At 42.5% G+C, this 24,253-nt stretch overlaps 1 long non-coding RNA gene across 2 annotated transcripts in view; it reads left to right on the forward strand.

Annotated features, from left to right (window-relative positions):
• Nucleotides 1–4,936: 4,936 nt before the first annotated feature.
• Nucleotides 4,937–24,253, forward strand: part of LOC141738559 (uncharacterized) — a 91,727-nt gene continuing 72,410 nt past the window's right edge. For both annotated transcript variants that reach the window (XR_012585415.1, XR_012585416.1), the window contains exon 1: nucleotides 4,937–5,189. This is a non-coding gene — a long non-coding RNA (uncharacterized LOC141738559). The remainder of the gene's footprint in view (nucleotides 5,190–24,253) is intronic.

Genomic DNA, 24,253 nt, shown 5'->3' on the forward strand with positions numbered 1-24,253 from the left:
ACTCCACCACCTCTCTGGGCAGCCTGTTCCAGTGCTCTGCCACCCTCAAAGTAAAGAAGTTCCTCCTCATGTTTACGTGGAACTTCCTGTGCTCAAGTTTGTGCCCATTACCTCTTGTCCTGTCCCCGGGCACCACTGAAAAGAGCCTGGCCCCATCCTCCTGACACCCACCCTTTAAGTATTTATAAGCATTGATAAGATCCCCCCTCAGCCGTCTTTTTTCCAGACTGAAAAGACCCAAATCCCTCAGCCTTTCTTCACAAGAGAGATGTTCTAGTCCCCTCATCATCTTTGTAGCCCTTTGCTGTACCCTCTGCAGCAGTTCCCTGTCCTTCTTGAACCAAATCCTGTGTTCTGTGTTCTATAAGTGCAAGGAAAAGACATACACAGGCTGAAATAGACTCTTCAGTGCAACTGTTAATGCAGGTTGGATGTTCCTCTCATGTAGGCTACATACAATAAAGAGATGTGTCTTCTGTACAGCAGTCCCTGAGCTACCACAGATAATTGGGTGGCAGAATGAATAATTTCGCTCCATCGTTAGCACACTCCTCATATAACGGTCATGATCTTTAACCTACCCTGTCCCTGCTTATCCAGGTCAAGCTAATGGCACTGTGTGGGACTAGTGGCACTGGCTCTTGATTGTGGCTGGGGAAGGTCATGCTGGATGCAAAATCTTACATCTTAACTGAACTACCATTACAGAGCAAATACGTTTTTCATCTAGAGGAAATCTAAAAGCTACGTAAGAAAACTTTGTAGTCTTATTAGTAATTGCTGTGATTAATCTCATTATTACTTAATGGCTTTGTATTACTGCTTTTGTAGTGCCTATGTATCTCACATACTTTATAAATAGTTTTCTTGTAAAAACAAATTATCTATCCAAGTGTAAAATTATACTGCTTGTTTGAGAGCTGGTTAATACCTTTTTTCAGAACACCAGCCTATTAACAAACTACATCCACAAACAGTAAACTTCATCTCTAGCTTAAGGGTCTCTGACATTAAAGAACATGCTTAGTCTTACTATGTGTTCCAAGCAAGTGATGTTCTTTGATTTCTGTCCTGAATATAGTGTTAAGCATGTGAAGAGCTTACCTAATTTAGACTTCAGCACCTGCAAGTCATTCTTCCATAAACCATTGTCTTCAGAGGGTAAGATGGTCAACTAACCCCTGCAAGATTCAGCTGAACATTGTTTGTAGCAACTGTGCAGCATATTACACACAAGAATTATAATTTAATTGTATGCTTAGATGCAGCATTCAGTAGGATGCCATATTGCCTGTCATAATGTTCTCTGAAGTTGAATAAAAGCTTCAGACTACGTTGCTAATCAGAGTAGAGGGAGGCCTCCTCCTTTTCTGGAGTGGAGCAGCTGCTAGCAATAACACCTAGTTGTAGCTGCAGGACGATAGAGAGGTCACTCCAGCTAGAGGGAGACAGATAAGCTGTAGCGTATGTTACAGGGCCTGCTGGAAGAAATCTTTCACATTGGAAAAATACCAGAATCACTCAGCTGTTACCATCCCTTGCTGTATATCAGAATCAGGTGGGTAACTTTTGTAGTCAATCATAGCTTTATCTTACCAGGTGTTGAGATATTTGTGGGTTTTCTGAACTATGCAGAAATCGAAATATAAAATATAGGATTGAAACTCAATATGAACCTTAGAACAAATATCCATGCTTTAAAGGTCATGTTATATTGAAACTCTCTGCTTAATGATGAAGGACATACTACAGTGAGCAGAAATTACACCTATGTCCACAGAAACCTCCATGCTTGCTCAAGAATGGTGAGTCCTGTTCTGGTCCTTCTTCTGGGGGTGCGGGATAAAGAGAAAAAGGGGTTTCTGGTTCACTTGCCTTTTCATGGTTACAAAAAGTCCTCTTTGTGCTGGTTCTCTCCCCTCAGTTTCGTTAGCAGACCTGCTGAATATCAAACCACAGCTGGTCAGGAAGTTTCCAACTAACAAAGCTGTCCTTTGAAGCCAAAATGATGCACCAAAGAATATCAGAGTAAATAAACTTTGGATATACCACAAGCAGAGGATATTTTTGGCCTCGTTTCCTGCCAGCTGACCAGGCAGATGCTTCAGAAGCGGGATTACAGAGGTCCACGGCTCTGGTGAAGTTTTGTTCAGGACCCATAGCGTGAAGCTTCTTGCTCCAGAGCCAAAAAGGCTTGTTGCAGGGCTTCAGCTCCCGTCTCCCCTGGCTGCCCTGAACGCTCCCACTGCGGACAGAGTGGGCAGGGTTTCTTAGCATCCCTCCGCTGCCAGGGAAATACCCACGCTACCCTCAGCTCCCAAGGAGGAACACCTCCTAAAGCTGAAGATGCTCTAAAAATTGTGAGGATGCGAGGAAGGGACAGGGGACAAAGCAGATGGTTGCTCCGATCTGTTCCAGACAACATGAGCAAAACCACTTCTACTTTCTGGAATGAAAGCAGAGAGCATATCTTTCTAGTGGAATTTTTTAGATAAGCTTTTACTGAAATTATTCCAAACAGACACACGCACACAGAGGAATTTCCTGTAAAGGTCATTTCTATATGAAACCAGCTTTGTGGTGTTAACACGAGTTCCTTAGCAGTTCGTTGAGGCTGCAGTGGCAATGGTAGCTGCAGAGCGGGGTCAGGTTTGTGTTGCTGAAGCAGACATTGCAGCTCTCTTTGGGAACTGATGTTCCCAAAACAGGGAAGACACATGCTCAAAGAATTCCAGCTATGTGGGGGTTTAGCCTTTTGTTTTTCCTTTTTCACCCTTTTTTAGATAAGAAAATAGCTCCTGGCACCATCACAGGTCTTTCCTCTCCCTCTGCATTTTGCCCTCTCTGCCCTTCTGTCACGTAGCACATCCCTTCTTCCTCCTCTGCCTGCCTTGTACGTGTTCCTCTTCTCACGGCTGTTCGCCTTGACGCTCGCGTTGGCTCCCCTTCTCTCCCTGGCACGTTTCACGTGTCCGTCTCCTCACTCCCCAGGAGGCTGCTTGCCACTCAGAGCGCGCCAGGACAGCATCGTGTCCCTTTCTGGCTCTGAAGGCCCAGCATATGCTGTGACAGCTGCGCAGTGCGCGGCGACGGCAATGCAGCCAGCGACATCCCCTCCCGGTGGCTGCCCGAGCACCGGCCGCTCTGCCAGCGCCGGGGTAAGACCCGCTGCAGCGGCAGGAGGGGACAGCAGGCGCTGAGAAGCCCCGAACCTCACCCGTGGCAATGTGCTTCAGTGAAAAAGCTGAATGACTTGCGAGGTCGTGGCTCCTCAGTGCTCCCCTCCCTTTCCACCCACTCTGTTGACCGAGAAATATTAAGTTAAAAAACAACTTCTCGCTGTTTTTTTGTTTTTTTTTAGTACTATGCCAAAACTAAGTAGCTCATATTTTGTAGACTAGAGGAAGAGTCTGTGGGATGTGAGATGGGAGACAGGCAGTCAGCTAGGATACAGGAAAGTGGGAGCTCTCCCACTTCTCCTCTTCACCTCTCAGACTGAGTCTACTCTAAGGAGTTTTATTCTCTTTCTTTGGTGCTTGCCAGAGGAAAAGAAGGATATCATCTGCACTGCCGCTTCTGTGACCAAGAATGGTGAATTTTCACTGTAAAAAAAAAAAAAAAAAAAAAAAAAAAAAAAAAAAAAAAAAGGTGGAATTTCAATTCAGTTTCAGAAAGAACAAGCAGAAACATCTCATCCTGAAAGTGAATCAAAATCTCATTGGCAATTTGGAAGAAAATTAGAAATAGTCGTGTTACTATAGTGATGTTTGTTAAGTAGTCATTAGCTCTGGGCAAACACAGAAAACATTTTTCCGTAGCTGTCACTGCAATCGCAATAATCTGATAATATTATTTAGTACTTGCTTAGTGCTTTTGAAGCGTCATCTTGCATCCTTTACAAAGGTCAGGGTGAGCGTTATTGTTAAGGAATGAATGGGAATGAAACCTTACTAACAGCAGCGGGATGCGGATGACAATATCTCACAGCTTCATGTATAGACCTTTGTCTCAAGATGCTGCTAATGAAGAAAGTCCTAGAACTGATTGACATTCCTATCATCTATCATATTTTATTTGGGAGGGGGATGTATAAAATTCGTAGCTTCAGAATGTTTTTGGAGCTGTTATCATGTAAGATGCTTCTTTCACTAACTGAAAATGATGTTGGGAGAGACTTTTAGACCCACAAAATTGTTCCTAGAAAATACAAAACATTTTGTTGTCTGTGAGAATATGCGCAATCATATGTTCGCATATGGAAAAAGGGAGAGAAAAAAAAATATTGGATTTGGGGATTTTAGAAAAGTAGATTTCATGGAGTTGTTGATGTTACCTAAGTGACTAAGGGGCCTGAATTGTATTTTCAATTGTGACTTAAGTCACTTGAGTAGACTTTGTAATTAGTCCTTATAGTCTTTAAATTTATGGTCAGTTGTGACAGTTTCTGAACTCGTTTCAGCTTTCCCAGTTAGCTGGATTTGGAGGCCTTCATGGCTAGGCAGAGCAGGGATTTGGGAAGCAGAGAAGATTAATCACCTCATATGCTGTGATCTAATGTTATGTCTGCAAATGAGATTTCCGGGCAACTGCTAGACATATATTTTTGGATCCTATATTTTTAGTTTGATAACAGTAATCTTAGATATAACTCATTTACGGACTAGTCTAGTCCAGCCAGAAGGCTAGTCCAGACAGAAGGCTCCATTTTATTAGGACACGGTTAGACAGATGCCATGGTAGCAGCAGCAGCAGCTTCTGTAACTCCATCAAACATGCTCAGCCTAGCTTTTCTCAGGAGATGGCAGCAGCAGCATTCCCGAGATGGCTGCAATAATTTCCATTTACTTGGCGGGGCATGAGGTGCAAAGCAATAGTTGGGTGGGAAACAACCCCTCCTTCCCCCTGAAAAATCCTCCCTGCAGCCGTGTGGAGTCTTGTGCTTAGAAATAGAGACCTGTACGTGTTTCACGCAACGTGAGTGATGGTTGAAGTGGTACAGCTAACGAAATATTAGTGAGCTACAACTTACCTGAACTTTTCACAGGTAACCCAAAGCAAGTGTTTCCTTCTGAGCCAACTGAACAAAGGCACTTCGAGCGATGCCGTGGCAGGGTGGCACCATTGCATGTCACTGCTGCCAACTTGCCTACAACCGTCCCCTCTGCAGGCGGAGCGGAGGGCTGAGGAAGGTGAGAGCAAGCTGATGGTGTTTGTGCTGGGTGGGGCGCAGGATTTCACTTTGCCATGGGAGATGCAAGGGAGGTGAGGGAGGAAAGAGTGGAAGGGCAGTAATACGGCAGGAGCAGGCAGGGAGTCGAGAAGGCTATTTTACACTTTATATGTTCTTCTGATGCTGTATTGAGAGCACCTGAGCACTTACGTGTAATGATGAACATCTGTTATGTCCTGTTTGCACTGTAATCCAGCCACCACGGGGAGGAGCAGGGGCAGAAGAACGTTTTATTTTCTGAAGACATTTTATTTAGTCTTTTTTTTAAATACGCGTGCTGCTGTGAGACTGAAGAGGTCAGAAGTGGGTCTCAGGCAGCAGTAGACGAGGAGCTCCGTCACAGTCCGAGGCTCCCACCAGGGCTTGGATGGGCAGGACCCACCCTGCTCACAGAGGTCTTGTGCACCAAATGCACGGAGATGTTGAGGACTGTCTTCCCCTCAGATGTACGAGGTGCCTTATTTTAATAGGGCTTGGATGCAGCTTCTCAAGCATTTTGTTTAAATCAATGTGTTTAGCTTTCTTCTAAATGCTATGGAAAGCCTGTATGGAGCTCAGAGAGAGGTTGGCTACCTATGCAGCATCCTGGCTTGCTGACAAAGGTAGCTATAGAGGTCCATGTTACTCAGGGTTTTCTAGTGCTGTGGACTTCACGCTCGGATATATCACAGGGCCTTAGGCCAGCTGACAGGTGAAAAAAGCAGGAATAACCATCGCCTGCTTTTACCCTCCACTGTCTTCGTCGATTGTAATTTGTGTCCCACTTCAGCCTGCCACTTTTCATCGGTGCTTTGACCACATCCAAGTCTGAGATGGTATGGGTGGCAATGATATAATTACCTGTAACAAAATATGAGCTATATGTGTTGTTCACATATGGTTGCACATGAATCCAGACCATCAGCTTATTCTTCTTGGTTAGGGAAAAAAAAAAAAAAAAAAAAAAAGAAAGGGTCTCTGATCATTAAGGAAATGGCTACTTAAAAAAAAAAAATTAAAAAAATTTAAAAACCCCCAAGCCCCAAACAAACAAAATAAAAAAACTAAGTAGAAAATAATGCTGTGCTTTTTTTCCTGCTCTGTTCATCTGCTCTGGTAGGAATCCTGCCTAGGGAAATCTTTTCCTATACAAAGATGATAACTTGTCTCAGATCCATAGCCAGTCCCTCCATCCCTTCCTGTCATCTTGAACAGGCTGTAGGTTGCTCTGAGCCAAGAATAGTGCCCAGCTACTGAGCGACCCTTGTGGCTGCTGGATTGTATCAGCCGGGGTTAGATATTTAATGCAAGTTGTTGTCATTGTTTCCTCTTACCCATCCAAGGTGGCTTGCACATCCCAAGGGTGGCTACACAGTTCTCCTCCGCCTAGTGCTTACAGAGGGTGGAAAGGGACAGGTTTTGTGTGGGCCACAACAGGAAACCTGTAGATTTGAGATTTTAGGTACACCTGGGACCTTAAAAAAAATAAAATAAAAACAGAGTGGAGAGGAGGGTAAGAAGAGAAAGGAGCTGCAGATAAACCACATCTGCTTCAATGTGGAGAAGCCTGAACAACATTATTTATTCATGTCCTTGGGATGCCAAGCAGTTGAATAAGGAAAAAAAAAAGTGTGTTTCTTCAGAGAAGGACTTCTTCATTTCTTCCCAATATTCCTAAAAGAGACAACTCATTGGAAGGTCAACTTTAGGTGGCTTTTGAGGACATAACATCGATATGTTTTCTAAAATGATATATTTTGCACCTGTCTAGAGCAGACATGTCAAGGGCTAGACTTGACACCATGATGTTTATGCGACAGCTGAAGAACTATCATTTAAGAAGGCCATAGCCAGGACTGCGATAGCAATTATCTGCAGGGTGGAAGGAACGGGAGAGCCTACAGGAGCAGAGGTAGTGTGTGGGAGCAGCAGTCCTTATCTAAAGACTAGGGAGTGTTTCTGTACTGCCCTTCCCATCTTACCCTTCATATTTCAAATGGTGTGGAGAGGTGAGTGGTCTCTGCTTTGTTGTTCCCAGGTGGCACAGCTGGAACCTGTCTGGGTCTAATTCTCTCACTGCAGCTGAGAAACAGAGGTTATTAATAGCAGAGGAAGGTTTTTGAGAGAGTAGTTTAGAGAAATCTGAAGTACCTGCTATTACAGAGCTGCTCTCAATTGTCCAGATATTTTTACATTCTTTTCTGTCTTTAGAAGTAAAAACTGAGCAAAGGAACAAAATACAAAAAGTGGTAAATTGTAAGATAAGAAAGCTGAGTAGGGATCAAAATGAGGGTGGTGAAACACTGGAAGAGCTTGCCAAGAGATACCATCAGATTTCCATCCTTGGGGACAGTCAAAACTTGAAAGGATGTGACCATGAGCAGCCTGCTCCAACTGCTAAGTTACACCTGCTCTGAGCAAAGGATCGGATGACGTAACCTTCAGAAGTCAATTCCAACCTTAGTTATTCTGTGATTCTAGGAAAAATCACAGGTCAGAAAAGAAACCAAGGAACCGAGTCTGGCCTCATTAAAAGCGCCTTTAACTTAGTAAAATTAAACACTGTAGCTAGCTGCAGCCAACTGAAATTCCATTGTAAAGAGAACAAACAGGAGCAGCAGCGGCTCCTGTGTCTGCTGCTTTTCAGTAACTCTTCGCTACTGTCCAGTAAGAAGAACTCAGAGACAATCTTCCCATCTTCTGAACAAAACCATCTGCCCTTTGCTGTAACCCCACACCTGCAGCTCAGGCACTTTCTTTTTCTTTACCAAATTTTCAGCTTTATTGCAAGACATACTAATTGCTCCCCAAGGTCAGAGGTATTGGTACGCCTTCATTACTTAAAAGTGTGCGAGATGGATGAATGAACCTCTAAAGGAAATGTTCAACGTTAAGTGTTTACAGTTCAATTTAGCGACTACAACAGATGAAAGCTCGATAGCTTTATGGGCTGATGTGCTCTGCATCTAGGAGGGGCAGCATCTAGGACCGTCACTGTTTATTATGATTATTAATGACCTGGAAACAGGTTGAACTTTAAGATATGTGCCCAGGTGGCCAAGAAGGCCAGTAGCACCCTGGCTTGTATCAGAAATAGCGTGGCCAGCAGGACTAAGGAAGTTTTGTCCTGCTGTACTCAGCACTGGTGAGGCCGCATCTCAAATACTGTCTTCAGTTAAGGGTCCCTCACTACAAGAACAACATTGAGGAGCTGGAGTGCATCCAAAGAAGACCAACAATGCTGGTGAAAGGTCTAGAGCACAAGTCTTATGAAGAGGGGCGAGGGAACTGGAGAAAAGGAGGCTGAGGAGAGACCTTGTCGCTCTCTACAACTACCTGAAAGGAGGTTGTAGAGAGGGGAGTGTCAGTCTCTTCTCCCAAGTAACAGGCGATAGGACAAGAGGAAACAGCCTCAAGTTGCACCAGGGGAGATTTAGTTTGGATATTAGGAAAAAGCATTGGAACAGGCTGCCCAGGGAAGTGGTTGAGTCACCATCCCTAGAGGTATTTAAAGGATGTGTAGATGTGGCACTTTCAGGGACATGGATTAGTGGTGGACTTGGCAGTGTTAGGTTTATGGTTGGACTCGATGATCTTAAAGGTATTTTCCAACCTAAATGATTCTATGATTCTGTCAACAATAGCAGGTAACAGCATTACTTGGACTGTAATATCTGGAGGCGGTCCCCTCGAGACTATGGAGGTGACAAGATCTTTGGATGGCTTAAAAAAAAAAAAAAAAAGAAAGGGTACATAATGGCAAATGAAAAACGCATTAGCAAATGTAAGTAATTCAGTTTTTAATAAGCACATGGAATTATTCATACACTTGCTAGATTCTCAAGTAATTGCAAACATTCGGCCATCTGTGAAAAACCTCTGCTTACTTCACAGTGGTGATTCAAAAAGCATATGTATTGTTGGGAGATTTGAAGAATGGAATTGAAAATAACACTTGGGGTTATTAGAGGAATAAATACTTTGCATTCAGCTGGTATGATGATGATCCAAGTTCAAAAACGGTAGTAGAAGAAGAAAAAGATTATCGGCATGTGTGTGAAGGTGAGATAGCGAGGGAATTCTTGGGGAAGAAAACATCAGTAAAAGGGTATAGGCATATCATAAACCATGAGCAATAATACAGAAAAAAAAAAATTAATGCTTTTTTCTATACTACAAGTGGGGAAGGAGAAGGACAACCAGTGAATCAAATTATCAACCCGACATTGTTGATAGGCAGGATGCGTTACACAAACACAGCTGAGCAAAGGAACTCAGCCATGAGCATCCAAGGGTTAGGAGAAAGAAACAACAAAGTGTCAGACTAAAAGGATGTCACCAATTGCAGTAGGCCCAGGTACAGTTGTTATGGAATGAACTGCTGAAACATGATCACCACAGTCCCCACAACAAGAACACCAGCGCTAGGCATTGAGCAGAGTATTGGTCTCTATGTCCTTTTGTTTGTTCTGACTGAAAATGACTGGCCTACCCATGGCCAGAAAGGGCAAAGCTAGATGTGAAAACTATATGTTTTACTGTTATTCTGGAAAGCAGAGCAAAGCACAGCTCTTACACAGCCCTGGGATGCTGCCTGGCACATTAAGGAAGGCAAAGCCTGCGTGCGTCTTCACCTGCTGCTCCTGGACCATGTGCTCTGTGGGAGATCTGGTGTCTCAGTGGAGATGGAGATGATCTCCTCTCCTCTTCATCCCCTCCACACAGCTCACCAGAAGACGGATAGGTAAAGATCATCAAATCTCCCGTTGCTGCAATGTGATAGTTTTGCTTTTGATTTAAATGGGGGAAAAAATTTGGTCCAACGTTGATAACAGAAAGGCAGCCAGGACTCACACCACCTGTTTTCCCCTGGTGCCTTTGTGGAGTGCCTGGCTGGGTAGACTTTGGCAGCAGAAATGAACATTCCTTGACACAGCAGGTGGTTTTAGACACAGTCCTCAACTTCATTTAGCTGTTATCACAGAAAATCAGATTCGCTATGACTTTGTGCATGTAATATTACAGCAGTTCACTTTAATTAGACACAGAAACTAACTTTGGACTCCCTGTTGTCCTTCTGGATAGCAAGATCAGCCAAAAGTCTTGGGTCCAGGGTAAGTATTTGCAATTTTATTCTATCATTTTGTTCAGTGTGGGCATGAAGACTCAGTGCAAGCAGAACTGACTGCATGCTGACTCTGGCTTGTTAAAAGTTTCACAAATAAGTGATAACAACAAAAGTGTGGTGGACACTTACTTGTGCTTGACGCAAGCTCGTGACACAAGGAACAGTTATCAGTTACTGCACCTATTTGGGCATTCTGCCCACTCTGTAGAAGAGCTTTCACTCCTGAAAAGCCTCTTTCTCAAGCGCGTACTCATTAACTGTGACTATGCCATCTCTTCTCTTCCTCATTGAATAAATTCCCTGGATCTTTTTCAAGAACTGCTGTGTTGTTGGTTTTTTTTACTCCTTTAAACTATCTCATGGTTCTTCTCTGACCCACTTCTGGTTTATAATCCTCCATCTTGAAGTCCAAACTTTGGAACTGGACAATCTATTCCAGGCAGTGGCACCACTGCCACTTTCTAAATCCATATAATTTATCCTGGTCAATATTACCTTCTGTGTGCAATCCTTGTTCATATGTTTTTAAACATGTTCAGTATCATTCAGGTCACTGTTTGTCTGAGGCTGAGGTCCAGTGGAAGGGTCTGGAGTTACTCAATTTGTCCCATTTATTCCTTTTAAAGTTACGAGAATTTCTCGGGTAGTCTAAGCTTGATAAAAACCGCTGTGATCAGTGTTCACACAACTCTCTTGAAAAATTCTTGCATACAAGAATTCTGTGTTTTGTACACTGCTACTGTTGAATCCCTGCTGTTTAACAAAATCCTAAATTACTCTGGAAAAGAAAGTATCTATCATCGTATGACACAATTATACTATTTTTCATCTTTTCCTGCAGATAGATATACTTCTATGTTCTGCCTTGCATCTACGATTATTGACAATAGTATTATTTCTGTTAATTCTTTAAATTTTCTTTGTTCAAACTCTGCTTTATAACCTTATAATTAACTCAGACTTGCCTGCAATAAGCTCCTCCTCCTTTTGCCTTCCTTCTCAGTGTTCCTCTATTCCTTGCTTCTGATTCATATCAGTCAAAATATCAGAAAGGTCTTATCTTGTGAATACACATACTGGAAGACAAATATTTCTAATTTATAAATAGACTTATACATATGTATACACAAAACAGACACATAAATAATGTTTTTATATATATTATTTGCACATTTTTCCACTTTGTCTCTTAACCAAATTTTTTCTGCCACTGTTGTTTTCATCTAAGTAGATGGATTACAATTTCTGGTGTTGATTTTAAGTTTCCAGTCATGTTCACATAGTTCTGTCAAATTGCTTTTTGCAAATGATTCATTACCTTTACTTTGTTTTCAGTTTCAAGAACACTATTCATTATTAATACTTTTATTTCTCATTCTGTTTGCACAAAGCCAACGTGAAAAGTCATGATTGCGTCTGTTCTGTGTGATCACATCCACATGACCACACAGATCACAGCACGGCCCTTCCTGTGATGCTGACACACCACATGTGATTATGAGTTTCTGGCTCTGTGATCCAAATCCTAATTATCTGCCAAGATGAGGCCTAATACAAAATTCCTTCATGTTGGATGAACACATCTGATTTTAGACACGAGTGTGCATAGATAGGTTCGTATTGGCAGTGTCATGCAGAACAAAAGCCCGTGTGATAACGCTTGTTTCCATCATGACTCTAAGTTATCAGTAGATGCGTGAGATGGTGTGTATCCTTTTCTGTAGTCTGGTATTTTTACGATCAGAAGTGAACACACATTACAGTTCGAAGTCTTGGAATTGTTGATACCTAAGAATCCAAGACACTGTGTTTCCCAGGTATGAGACCAGTAAGTTTTGACCCTGTCAAACTTTTGCCCTTCAACCCACTGAATTAATCTGAAATTGGATCTACCGAATAGTGCTAGCAATGCTAGCCTTGCAGACGTTCCCACAACGTCTCAGTAATGCCTACTAGGTGAAATGTATGCCCTTTAATGAGCAATTCTGATTCCCTTTGTCAGTAATCGGGTCCCTGATATTGCTCTATAGGCAATTAGAGATATTTTTTTTTGCTCCTCATGTGCTTTGATGTCTTGATTAATTTTGCTCACAAACCCTACTTTGGCACTCAGTTTCTCTTTTCATCTTTTCCTTTTTTAGTTAAATACCTTCAGATTTGTTTAGCTGGACTGTCCCCTCAGAGGCAAGTTTTCATTACATTGACACGGATTCCAGGCAAATCATATAACTCCTTTACCTTGTGGAAGGCTAGCCAAATGCGCTTGCAGAAGAGAGACCATCAGTCGTACACCAAATATCTAGGCAAAAACCAAGCAGGAAAAAAAAAAAGCAATCTAGTCTCTCTCTTCAGGTGACAGTGAAAGACAAATGAATTCCAGCACAACCACGTGTCTCTGCTCTTCCTTCAACCCACTTCTGAGTTTCTCTGAAACAGTCTATAGACCATGAAGATGCTGTAATGCAGCAGCATTAGGCCACTGTCTTCAGTGTATCCTCATCACTGAATTCACAAAGCTATTGAATCTCAAAGTACAGTACAGGCTACACTATAATGCAGAGGTACCCAGCCAGCCTTAAATGAACTCACTTGGATTACAGTCTGCAATGGCCATAGCCCTAGAAGTGTAATTTAGTGGAGAAGGAGATAATTAGCTTGCTTTGACTTCTTTGCTGCTTGCTTTCCTGCCGCCAAGACTCAAGCAAGCCTGACCTTTTTTTTGTTTTCTTTTTTTTTTTCTTCTTCTTCTTTTTTTTTTTTTTTATCAGTTCTGAAAACTGGTTCTGATACTGCAATACCTCACTGCAGACCTGCCAGTAGCTGTACTTAGAGAGTGGCACCTTGTGTCTCTGCCTCGGGGAGATAGCACACCATCTGCTGTCTCCTTGTCCTTTACAGGATGTTCTCTCAATTCCGTGTAGGGGAGAAGGCATCACACCAAACTACATTCAGATCTGCAAACTTGTTTTAAACATTACATCCCTGAACTAGAAATGAATCCAAACTATTATTTGAAATCTTTGTTTTAACGCTGTCTAATTGACTATTCTTTCTTAAATCCTGATTGGTTTTTGGAAAGTCTGTTGAACTTGATCTGGAACTTAAAAAAAAAAAAACCAAAAAAACCCAAAAAAACCCGACAAAAAAACCCACCCAAACCAAAACACTCCAAACAGTAAATCTTCAGTTACAGCTAAGTTCAAACCAGGCTGGACTGTTTTGAACAAGGCTGTCTGATTTGTTTGGATAGCTGGTGCTCTCTTTTATGGGTATGTATAGATTTGTTTGGCTAGTATGGAGCTCGCTCTTATTAGTTTTCCTATAAATCAGAACAGTGCAGGTGTGTCTTACTTTCTCATTTCTTTACAGTAACTTTCCTTCCTGTTTGGCCAACTGGCACTCTGTAACATCAGCTGCAGTTATCATGTCAATCACCTAATTGTCTAATACATGAAATCTTTCTATTTTCCTCTTTGTTGACTTTGTTCCTTCGGCTTTGGAGTGCAACCGTTCTTCTCTACCTCCCTGTCCTGGTTTTCTCATGTCTATGGCTATGAGTCACAAACTTCTCTCTGTCATTCCTCAGTGGCCAGCTCTTTCTCCTTGGAAACTTTGTCTTATCTTAAACTATAGCTCATCTCTGCTTTGTGTTCTAATTTGTCACTCTTCTGGAACAGCCAGCATTTTGCATTTTATATACAGGAAGTTTGTTCTGGCTCGTGATAGGAATAAAAATACAGCTCATCCGTTATCGGAAGTAACAACTGTGGGTTTTGATTTCTGAACTCCCTAGAGAATCTAGCTGCTATACACATTTTTAAAGGAAATATTTGAAAAGATATAACAAACCTGCATGCTTTTGTATATAAACCAAGGACCTACCTGGTGTTACAAAGGATCTCCTCCTTTGGCTGTTCTGTTTTTATAATTCATCAGATGCAATATCTCAAATTAGCCAGCGGCCACTTTTAGAGGAAAAATGACTGGGTTAGATAATATCACTGAATTGTAATGTAAGGAAATTTCTAAGCTCTCTGTGAAAAACCTTGACAAGTCATTATACCCCAAAATATTTTGAAGGGGTTGCCAAATGAATTGCGTTTTTTATAAATGATATTTTTTCAGTCTCTCTGACTAGAGCAGTAACAAGTAATGGTAACTATGGAAAATATTTTAATGATATAGACAGCTGGATAGAAGTCATCAGCTAATTTCGTGTTGTCATAAATGTTTTTACATGATTTCCAGTTTACATAAGTTTATTATTCTATTACAATTTGAAATTAATAATCAGATGAAACAGAAAAGGCTTCTTAATAAGTATATATTTGACGGGATGAGGATAAATCCTTGAAGACAAGAAAAAACATTGTAAAGATATTTATGAAAGAATGTAACATAGTTAAGCATTCAAATCAGAAGAACTATAGGAAGAATAAGGTGAGGTAAGTAAATAGCAGCCAGGATTTAAACTCCCTGTTGCACCTCTTTGTATTGCAAAAGCATGATAGCACTGACGTGGAACAGAGCTGCCCGGGCTTACTAGTTCTGAGGATACACCACTCATAAAATTTTAATAACCTTTATAACATGCAGCTTTTCAGAGATAAAGAGCCGGGCTGTAAAATTACAAACAGTCTTTGTGGAGTAAAGGCTGAAAATGCAGAAGAGCATCTGGACTGAGACGAGCTAGCAGAAAATACACATGCTCACTCCAGAATTAATCAGGAGATACTGTAAAAATATATCTTTCAATATATCTTAATCTGGGGGAAGAGAGGTTGTTCATGACACTCGTCTTCACGCAACCTGATTCCTGCCACGTCCCCCTTTGAAGTACAGAGGTGTTGCTATTAAAGCCATAGTCCTATTTTAGTACTCTAAACCAACCTCTGCTTCAATTATTCATATGTATTCCATATAAATTGTACTTGAAGGACTTGTGCTCTTGAAAACAGAAGCTTTTTAGGGTAATTTCTTAGCCCTGTCCTTCATGACATATGTATATTCATCCTTCTTTAGGGTAGTATTTTAGACCTATCTGTTGTGATATATGCATCTGTATAGCTTTAATTCAGAAGGAAGAGATTAGAAAAACAGTCATAGCAGTGAGGACAGTGAGAAGGAAAAGGTGATTATTTTTTTTTAGAGAGAGAGAGAGAGAGAGAGAGAAGCCGGTCAGCAGTGTGTAGGTAATACAGGAGGCAATGTTGAAAGAGAAGGCTGAGAAGAACCAGAAGAAGGAAGCACGGACACTGGTGAGGAAATTGGGAAGAGCAGAGCAGCTGATAAAGCACAGATCTTCACCAAAGATGCAGGTGGGAGCAGTCAAATGCCAGGGGAGAACCTGGTCCCACCAAGAACATGCCTGCCAGCAGAGAAACTGGAAGGAAAAGGAGGAATGAAGTTGGTGTCTGAGAGGATGGCGCTTGCCGGAGGCTCACAATTATACGCAAAGTCTGTTGGCAGACAGCAAATCTGCGTCGGTGCTAGAAAAGGTCGGCCAAGACATAAACTCTTGGGTTTGGTATCAATTCATTGCCTCTCTAAGAGGGCCTGCCCTTCTCTTTCTGTCCTGCAGCTTTCAGCATCCTGAAACTATATGTACTGCTCTCCATATAAAGGCATTTACATAAAAAACATTATTTATTTTTTTTCCTGTTCAGTCTCCTACAGCATGCCAGGTGGCATGGAAGGCAGAACAGTTGCACAAAATGCCCTTTTTATATCAGGCAGCATTTAAATCGCGCTGTTGGTTGAGCGTGGCCCTGTTCCCACAGAAGTCAGTGGGTGCTATTGAGCAAAGGTACCACGATGAGATTAGGCCTTATGCTTTTGAGGCACTGCCCCGTTATAGTCCACACCTCAAATAGCATCCTTCCTCTAACAAACAAGCAGGGATGGATGGGAGCAAGCTGCTTCCCTGGCTGTTTCCTCCAGCACTATTTTATACCCACCGTCTGCCCACCCATCTGTTCAATCCCTGTTACGAAAACTGAAAACATTCCTGCTTTTTAAAAGGGTGAAAAATGCCTCAAAAGAGGAATAGGTACTGTGAGATCTCCATGAAATGACTGACATGCTTTTCCCAATTAAACGAGATAAAACCAGGAAACTAGGAAGATTTTTATTTGTTGAAGGATATGGTCTTCTCTGTGTATTTGGTGAAAGCAGCATATTTTGTCAAGGATTTATCAAAAAGCCAGCGATCAGCTCTGGCGCCACTCAGTCTCTGTTTATGGACTCCTAGGCTAATCTTGAAGCGTTTAGTGGAGCAAAGCTGCTGGCCGATGTTTCTGGGAGCCTTTGACAGTGGAGTGAGTTGCAGAGCTGAAACCTGAGTCCAGAGAGCTGAAACCTGAGTCCACAGAGCAGCCACAAAAGTTGAGAAGCCACCAGCCCTGGGGGTCACTTCACAGCCCAACTCCATGTGGTGGCACCATCAGTCATTGGGTAGCTCTGACCTCTATGGATCTGACTTAAGCCATGGGTAAACATTTGGAGCTTGTGACCAGGCCCTGGCTCACTGCTACCTTGAGGATGGCAGGTCAGCCTTCTCCTGACTTGGGAACCAAGGATGAGGCAGAGCTCAAAGGGGGCAATGAGGGACAGGGAGAGCTGCTGCCATGGGAGACCCTTCCTGGACTCCTGGGCCCCTGTTCAGGGAAGGCCCAGTGGGGAGCAGTAGGGCTTGGTGACCTGGGGTGATGTCCCCCTTGCTGTATTGTTAGGGGCTGCCTGGCTTAAGAGGGAAACACTCCTTGCAATGTCTGAGGCCAGTGCGTATAGAAAGACGTCTTCAGAAAAGTCAGCAGACGACAGCAAGGATCCCCTCTCAGTGAGGCTGTGGTCATTCTGTAAGCTGAGAAAGGCTTTCAGGTCGGAAAGCAGGAAAGGGATTTTCTACAGCAGGCAGATAAGGAGATCCATTAGGAAGCTCCTTGAAACGATGAGGTAAGGCTACTTGGCATCGTGCCACGGTTTGGAGAGGCGTATCGGGGCAGCAAAGACTCAGCAATACGCCTCAAGTGGGGAGGGAATTTGCTTGCTTTTAGATACAGTCATAAGGACCACTTTTAAAAAATCCCAACTCCTAACTTGAAGTCTTACTGCTGGCTTTGCAAGTAGCTGGGGAATAATATTTGCAACAACTGCAAAGAGAAAACTGTAGAAGGAATGAGGTCTGACTATGCATGGCCAGTGGCTCATTATGTTTTATGGCCCCTAATTTTTGCTCTTCTGGTAATTAATCAGTTTATTTATCAGCTGTTCAGGAAGGGGGGAAAAAAGTAGACTGAAGACCCTCCCTGTGACAGGAGGGGACACTGCTGCTGGGGCCACCTTGGCTTGTGCACAGATAACGGTGTATGGAGACGAAGAAGTGCTTGTGTGAAAACAGACACAGCTGGAAAACAGCCTCTAGAAAAATACGTAGTTCAGAGCTGCATTTGCCTTATTATAAAAGTAGTCAAGTTCAAGCAACGTTTATCTCATACGACATCTTTATAGTGTGATCAAGTCTTAGATGGAGACCTGCTACTAGTCACAGTTGTTCATTTTCATTTAGGAAAAAAAGAAAAAAGATACTTGCTGTTTGACAGGGTGGGCTGGTGCTGAACTTCATCTTTTCCTGACTTTTTATAAAGCCAAGACAGCTCAGCACCCTGGCTGTTTTTCATGCCGTGACTAATGCCAGCTAGTTGCACTGAAATCAAGGTTTATGAAAGAGTCTCTTCAAACCTTCGCATTTGAAGCTTATGGCTTAGGCTCTTATCTGAGGAAAAGGAGTCATGCATAACAAGGAAATAAATTTTAGCTTGAATTACTGAATGTGGATTCAGATTCCAATAAAAACTAAGTCACTGGGATTTGGGATATTTTTGAGTTTCAAATCAAACTGCTTTCCCTCTGTTGACAATTTTTTCCACACAGAGAGCATCTTGCTGCATTAAAGAACAGGCTTATCTGCAAACAGTGTGTTGCAACAAAGACTTAGTCTTTTACACTAGGCTTGTCTCCAATTAGAAAAATAAATATTAGAAACTGCTGAGCAGCTGCAGTGAGCAGGAAAAGGTTTAGACAACTTTCTATTTCAGACAATATTTTCTGCCGTAAAATTTGGGCTGGGAGAAGGTTGAATACTGCCTCTGGTACTAATCGTGTTAATATGCACCTGGAAAGATTGATCCAACAACAATTATTCTCGTGTTGTGCCTTTTACCGACTACAAGTCCCACTCTGCAGGGCTTCATAGTGCTGCAGGGCAGAAGTCAGCTTGCAAGACGTGAAGTTGAATGTTGGGAACTGTAGTCTGTACACAATGCAGCTCCATATTAAAGGTTATTACAAAAGACCTGTTTTCTGCAGGCAGAGTGCAATATTTCTGACAGTTTCTAACCTTCAGTTTGCCTAATATTACAGTCTTCTGATGCTTGGTTAAAAGGGAACTTTCTTCTGCAATTTGAACAGAATGTATTTTACAAAAACACGTGAAATAATCAAGTATTTCTTAGGTGATGTGAGAACTTTTATTTTTATAAAATTAGTTTCTTGTCAGGAGAGTAAAAAGTGATGGAATAAGACAGACTACTCTTCAACTCTGTGTAGGGAGGTTGTGGAATACATGGTTCAGTCAAATCACGGAATCACGGAATCACGGAATCTTCAGAGTTGGAAGGAACCTCTAGAGATCATCTAGTCCAACTCCCCTGCTAGAGCAGGATTGCCTAAAGCACATCCCTCAGGGCTGCATCCAGGCGGGTCTTGAAAATCTCCAGAGAAGGCAACTCCACAACCTCCCTGGGCAGCCTGTTCCAGTGCTCTGTCACCCTCACTGTAAAGAAGTTTTTCCGTGTATTTGAACGGAACTTCCTATGTTCTAGCATAAATGTATGTATTATTTTCTAAACTCAAATATCCCTGCAATTCTGTGTGACCTTATGTCACAGTTTTGGCCAGATTGGCCAATGGCTGGTGACAGATGCTGTCCCCCCACTTCCAGAGAGGAGGAGGTGAGGTAAAAAGATTTACAAGTTTAGAAGAAACTGAACTACTTTAATGAAATGTTAATAATAAAATAAAAAGGAAAATAATGAAATAGATACAGTATGTACAAAACCGTATTAAGCTCCCAGGATGACGTCACCAGCAGGCACTGGGGAAGTCCCAGACTGGACTCAGTGATGGGTGGGAACAGGATTGCAGAGTTGGAGTCAAGAACACACGGATACAAAGGCAGATGAACAGACAGGGTCCTCCTTGGACGTCAGCCATTGAAGAGAGAGATGGTTGACCCTTTGATCCCTCAGCTTTTATACAGAGCATGGGGCAGATGGGATGGAATATCCCTGTTTGTCAGTTTTGGGTCACCCGTCCTGTCTGCTCCTCCCTGCGGGTGGGACCCCTCTACGCTTTTCTGTTTCCAACCCTCCAACAGGGCAAATAACGAACTTAGCTGACCTTGGTTGTTATAGCAATAAGTATAAGCAAGAGCCTCTCTGCGTACCATTGCTTGGCATTAATTGTAAACATTGGTCTTATCACTCCGAGAACGAACCGTTCTCAGCACAACATGCTGTTAGTTTCAAAGAGTAAGAAGAGGCCTAGCTAAGAAGTAAAATTACTGAACAGAAAGTTGGTTCTGTTTTACTTCAAACCAGGACACCTTACAAAAGTATAGGTGGCCAAAAGGTGCTCCAAATGCTAGAAAAGGGGAAAAAATAATGGGGATTTGGGGAACCAGAGCCTGCTTTGCTGTTTCTGATTGCTATCTGGATGCTGAAGTCAGATTGTTCTGGGTACGCCCATGCCAGGAGGCCAGGCTGGTGCGTGCTGGCCAGAGCAGGTCCCTGGCTCCCTGGTGCTGAGGTTCTGCTGCCCCTGCTCTTTCCAGATCCGTGTAAAACTACTGCTCATACCCGAGTCCCACATGGCTCGTGTAATCTGTAGATATTGGAGCTCGGCAGTCATTACAGACCCGGAGGCGTGGAGTTTCGGTCCCAGGCTCTGGGGTGCATTATGGGCTAAATGAGATCTTGCGCTCTGTGTCTAACGCTGTAATTGCTGTTGTCAGCACTGTAAGGCTGCAGCTAGCATCCATCTCCAGTAGATATAAATATATATGAAGAAGGTACTAAAGAAAGCCTTAACGTGCATAGAGGAAAAAAAAAATAGCTGGAAGTCTTTAAAGAAAGAAGATGTGTATTAAGATAGGAGCTCCTGACTCCCACAGCAAATAACAGGTTTTCAAGAGGGTTTTCTTTTCTCCTGTGTTGGCAGCCACTTTGTTAGATAATTGCTGTGTTCCAGCCAAATGATACTGCTACACAGCTTCTGGAGATTGTCTGGTGCTTATTAAGGCAGGGAGTTTGTCCATTTTATAAGGGTTACAGGCAAAATAACAGGAAACTTCTACCATTCTGTCTTTACTGCTGTGCATACTATTGGGACTTGGAAGCCAGTTATGCTGGCGAGATGTCTGTTTTCTAGTATCTAGCCCAAGCGGTTGTGCTAGAGATATGTTTATTTTCTTCTGGAAGAAAAGGGTTCATTAATTTGTCTTTGTTATACTTATTAAGAATGCAAGAAAGAGAAGCAGCAGGACTAGGGGACTGTGCAAGCAAGTAAGGAACTAAAATGTTTTTTCTTCTTCTCACTGGTTTGCTGCTGCATAAAATTGTGATGGAGGAGTACAGTCTACCTTCTTTCCTCTCTGAAAACCACTCTCTGAGTGGTTTTAAAGGAAGCACGCAGTGTGGAGGAGGACAGGACATACGGTGTGTTTGCCAAGTTGAGAAATGAAATTAAAGAACAAAACAAGTTGCAGCTTTTTGCAACAGCCTCCTAATAACTCCACGACACAGTGGAGAGGGGCAGTCCAGTATCTCTTGTAAGGCTATTTTAATCAACTGGTCCAAGTTCCAAAATAAATCTCTACCAATTTGCCAACGAGCTTGTTTAAATGCAAGCAGTGCTTAGTTTGCTCAGCAGATGATTTAGAAGACCACAGGGTGAGGTAAATTTGTCACTTCTTTGCAATTACAAGAGTCTGGTACAGTAGCTCAGTACCCTGACAGGTTGCTGAGGGTGCCACGTCTTATTAGGCTCCTAATCCATCCCTGAAAGCGTGTTAGGGCAGAATTTCCTTCACTGCAGCGAATCACTGGGACAATAGTCTGGATTCAGCCAGTCAGGGTATACCTGAGATTTTCGTCTTCTTGACTCAAGGTCAAATCCTGAGTCCTCATCTATCACATGCCAGTGTGATCTTCCCTTGTCTGGTTACAGAAAGTCACCTGAGAACCCCTTTTATAAAATGACATGTGGTAGATCACGATCAGTGGCTTCTTAACACAGTTTGTAGACTAAGGAGTTAGGGATTTAGTAGGGGAAAGGATCTGAACTTCATCTTTGAGTGTATTTTTCTGAAAATGGAAGGTATTGCTTCATCCTAATGTAGAAAACCAGACAAAGTAACTTCCTTCCGACGATAGGTCATTAAAGTTATGATATCTAATGTCAAGCTAGCTACCATTGGCTCCTTTTACAGGAACAAGTTCTTCTAGGGAGCGATTCATCTCATCTGAAGAAAGACATCTAAGGTAGGTCAAAAGAATTGCTCTTTGCAGGCTTCTATTTTTCTTCCTTGACTATAAAGGGAGATTGGGATGAGTGACTCAGGTTCCTGAAAGTGAAATGTCTAAGCCAAGGGGAGACGAATCTTGCTTGGAACAGCGAGCCAGAGAAAGCTCTGTGGCAGGGAAGTGTGATAAACCTTGCCAGGAGACAGACCTCACCAGTGTAAATGCTCAGTGTATATAAAATTAATATTTATTTTATGTTATTGTTTGACATGCTAGTAACTCCTTAATACTAGGTGCCTGTTTCTCTGGCTTTATGGTCCCCATATTTCTTCTCTCCGCTTTCTTGGATAACCTCTTCCTTTTCTGTCTAACAATCCTTGTTTTTCCCTCTCCCTCGCTCTTTCCTTATTAGATTTCTCCTGACCACCTCTATCTCTTGACCTCTCTCACAGACAAGAAGCGAGAGGAACCCCATAGGTGTCTAATGTGGAACTGCATGAGCTCACAGTTCATTCCACGCTGCAGACCTTTAAGGAGCTGGAATTGCACGGAGGAGGATCTGGGGGTTTGAGCACTGTGGGCTGTCCTTGGCATTCCTGGCAGTGCTCCTGCATGACAGACTGGCTTCTTTCATTCCTTGTCTGACTTTTTGGTTTTTGTGTCCTATTTTTCTGTCAAAGGGAACTATACCAGCTTCCTGCTTCTGCAGATGGAAGTGGCTTCCTGGGAAACTGGCAAAGCCCTCTCTGAACCAGGGAGAAGCCAAGCCTATTCCGCAGGGAGCCCACAGGGACTGCTACGGGCACATTTTTTTCAGACCAGGGATTCTTTAAGGAAGCCACTGCTCAGGGGCAGGTATTTCCCTTTTACTATAACAGCTTCTTTGGAAGAGTTTTAGGGAGTGAAACCTGTTTGTAATTTCACTTGCAAGTTCATTTAGGAGCCGCTGTACCTACTGGAACACCCATTCCATATGGGATCACAGGTTCTGCGTATTCATGGCACAGAGCCTGAGAACACCTTCCTCAAGGTCATCTCTCTTATTTTTAAAGAAATCTCATCTAATATCCTGACTGACTAATGGCATTTTAATTGATATTCTTTGACTTAACCTATTCGTCACCCCTACCAGAGTCCCATAATAAACAAATCGGAATGCAGCATTTTCCCCCTAAAACAGCAGATAAAAAGTGATTGAGAGAGAAAAGGTCTTATTATGTTCCCTGTAATACATTTGTAGAAGTGTTCCATATAAGTCCTTGGAGAGATTAAATGGATGATAGTTGTATTAAGTTTTAATTGATGCTGCCTCCTAAGAGATAATACTGTTATGAGTGAGCCAGATTCTTCTGGTGTGTAAATTGCTAGAATTTCATTGACCACCGCTCAGCTTCACAAACTCACACGACCTGAGGATTAGGTCCATGAGGTCTCACTGAATCTTCAGCGTTCACTGTAAATGGATCCTGCTGTATTTAAGACTGACATTAAGGAGAAATAAGTCATTTGTTGAAGTGGGAGCAACGTTTTTATCATTTTCAACTTTTGCCTTCTCTGTTATTCCCTAGTCCATTAGTTTATTTTTTTTCTTGTCTCTGTCTTTGTTCAGTGGCATTAATTTTGCTTATTAGCAAAAGTTGTACTGGAAGATGTTGAAATAGGGGAAATTGTCTCATGCATAACATAGTTTTATTATTTGCTACAAATGAAAAACAGTCTCTTATTGCTTATTTGCACCACATTAGCTCTTACAACCTTAACTAGGTCAGGGCCCCACTGTACTGGAGGGGTACGCCATAAAAGAGAGTCCCTGAAGCAAAGGACCTAAAACTGTAGAGATAAGAAACAGCAACTGAGGGAAACAAAAGAACAGGGAGGACATGAAAAGGTCTAGATAGGCATGAAAAACAGACTCTAATTTCTATCTGCACAATTCCTGGGTGTATTAAGCCGATCAGTAGCAATGATAGCACCTCTGTTATTTGCTCTTCCAGTAAGGCTAGGCTGAACAGAATTTAAATTTCAGAGCACTGCATACTAATTGTGTTTGTATTACCCACTTGCCTTTTTTCCTGATTTTCGAATGCTTTATCACAGACTTTGTATTAATTAAAGCTCTTGGCTGAATGGGATTGTTCGGCCTGGACAAACTGGACTTGAAAGATCAGCCTCTTACACAGCGTCAAGGAAGCCAAGGCCAATTGCTTGGATAATGACCTGCAGAGCAAGGTCCTCCCACCGCTATGTTGCACAAGTTGATCCTTTTCCCTTCTGCCAGGTACCAATGGATCGATCAGCAGCCAGTCTAAAGCCATGATAAGCTCAAAGGCACTT

This window comes from Larus michahellis, chromosome 1 (assembly GCF_964199755.1).
Source record: "Larus michahellis chromosome 1, bLarMic1.1, whole genome shotgun sequence".
Lineage (NCBI taxonomy): Eukaryota > Metazoa > Chordata > Aves > Charadriiformes > Laridae > Larus > Larus michahellis.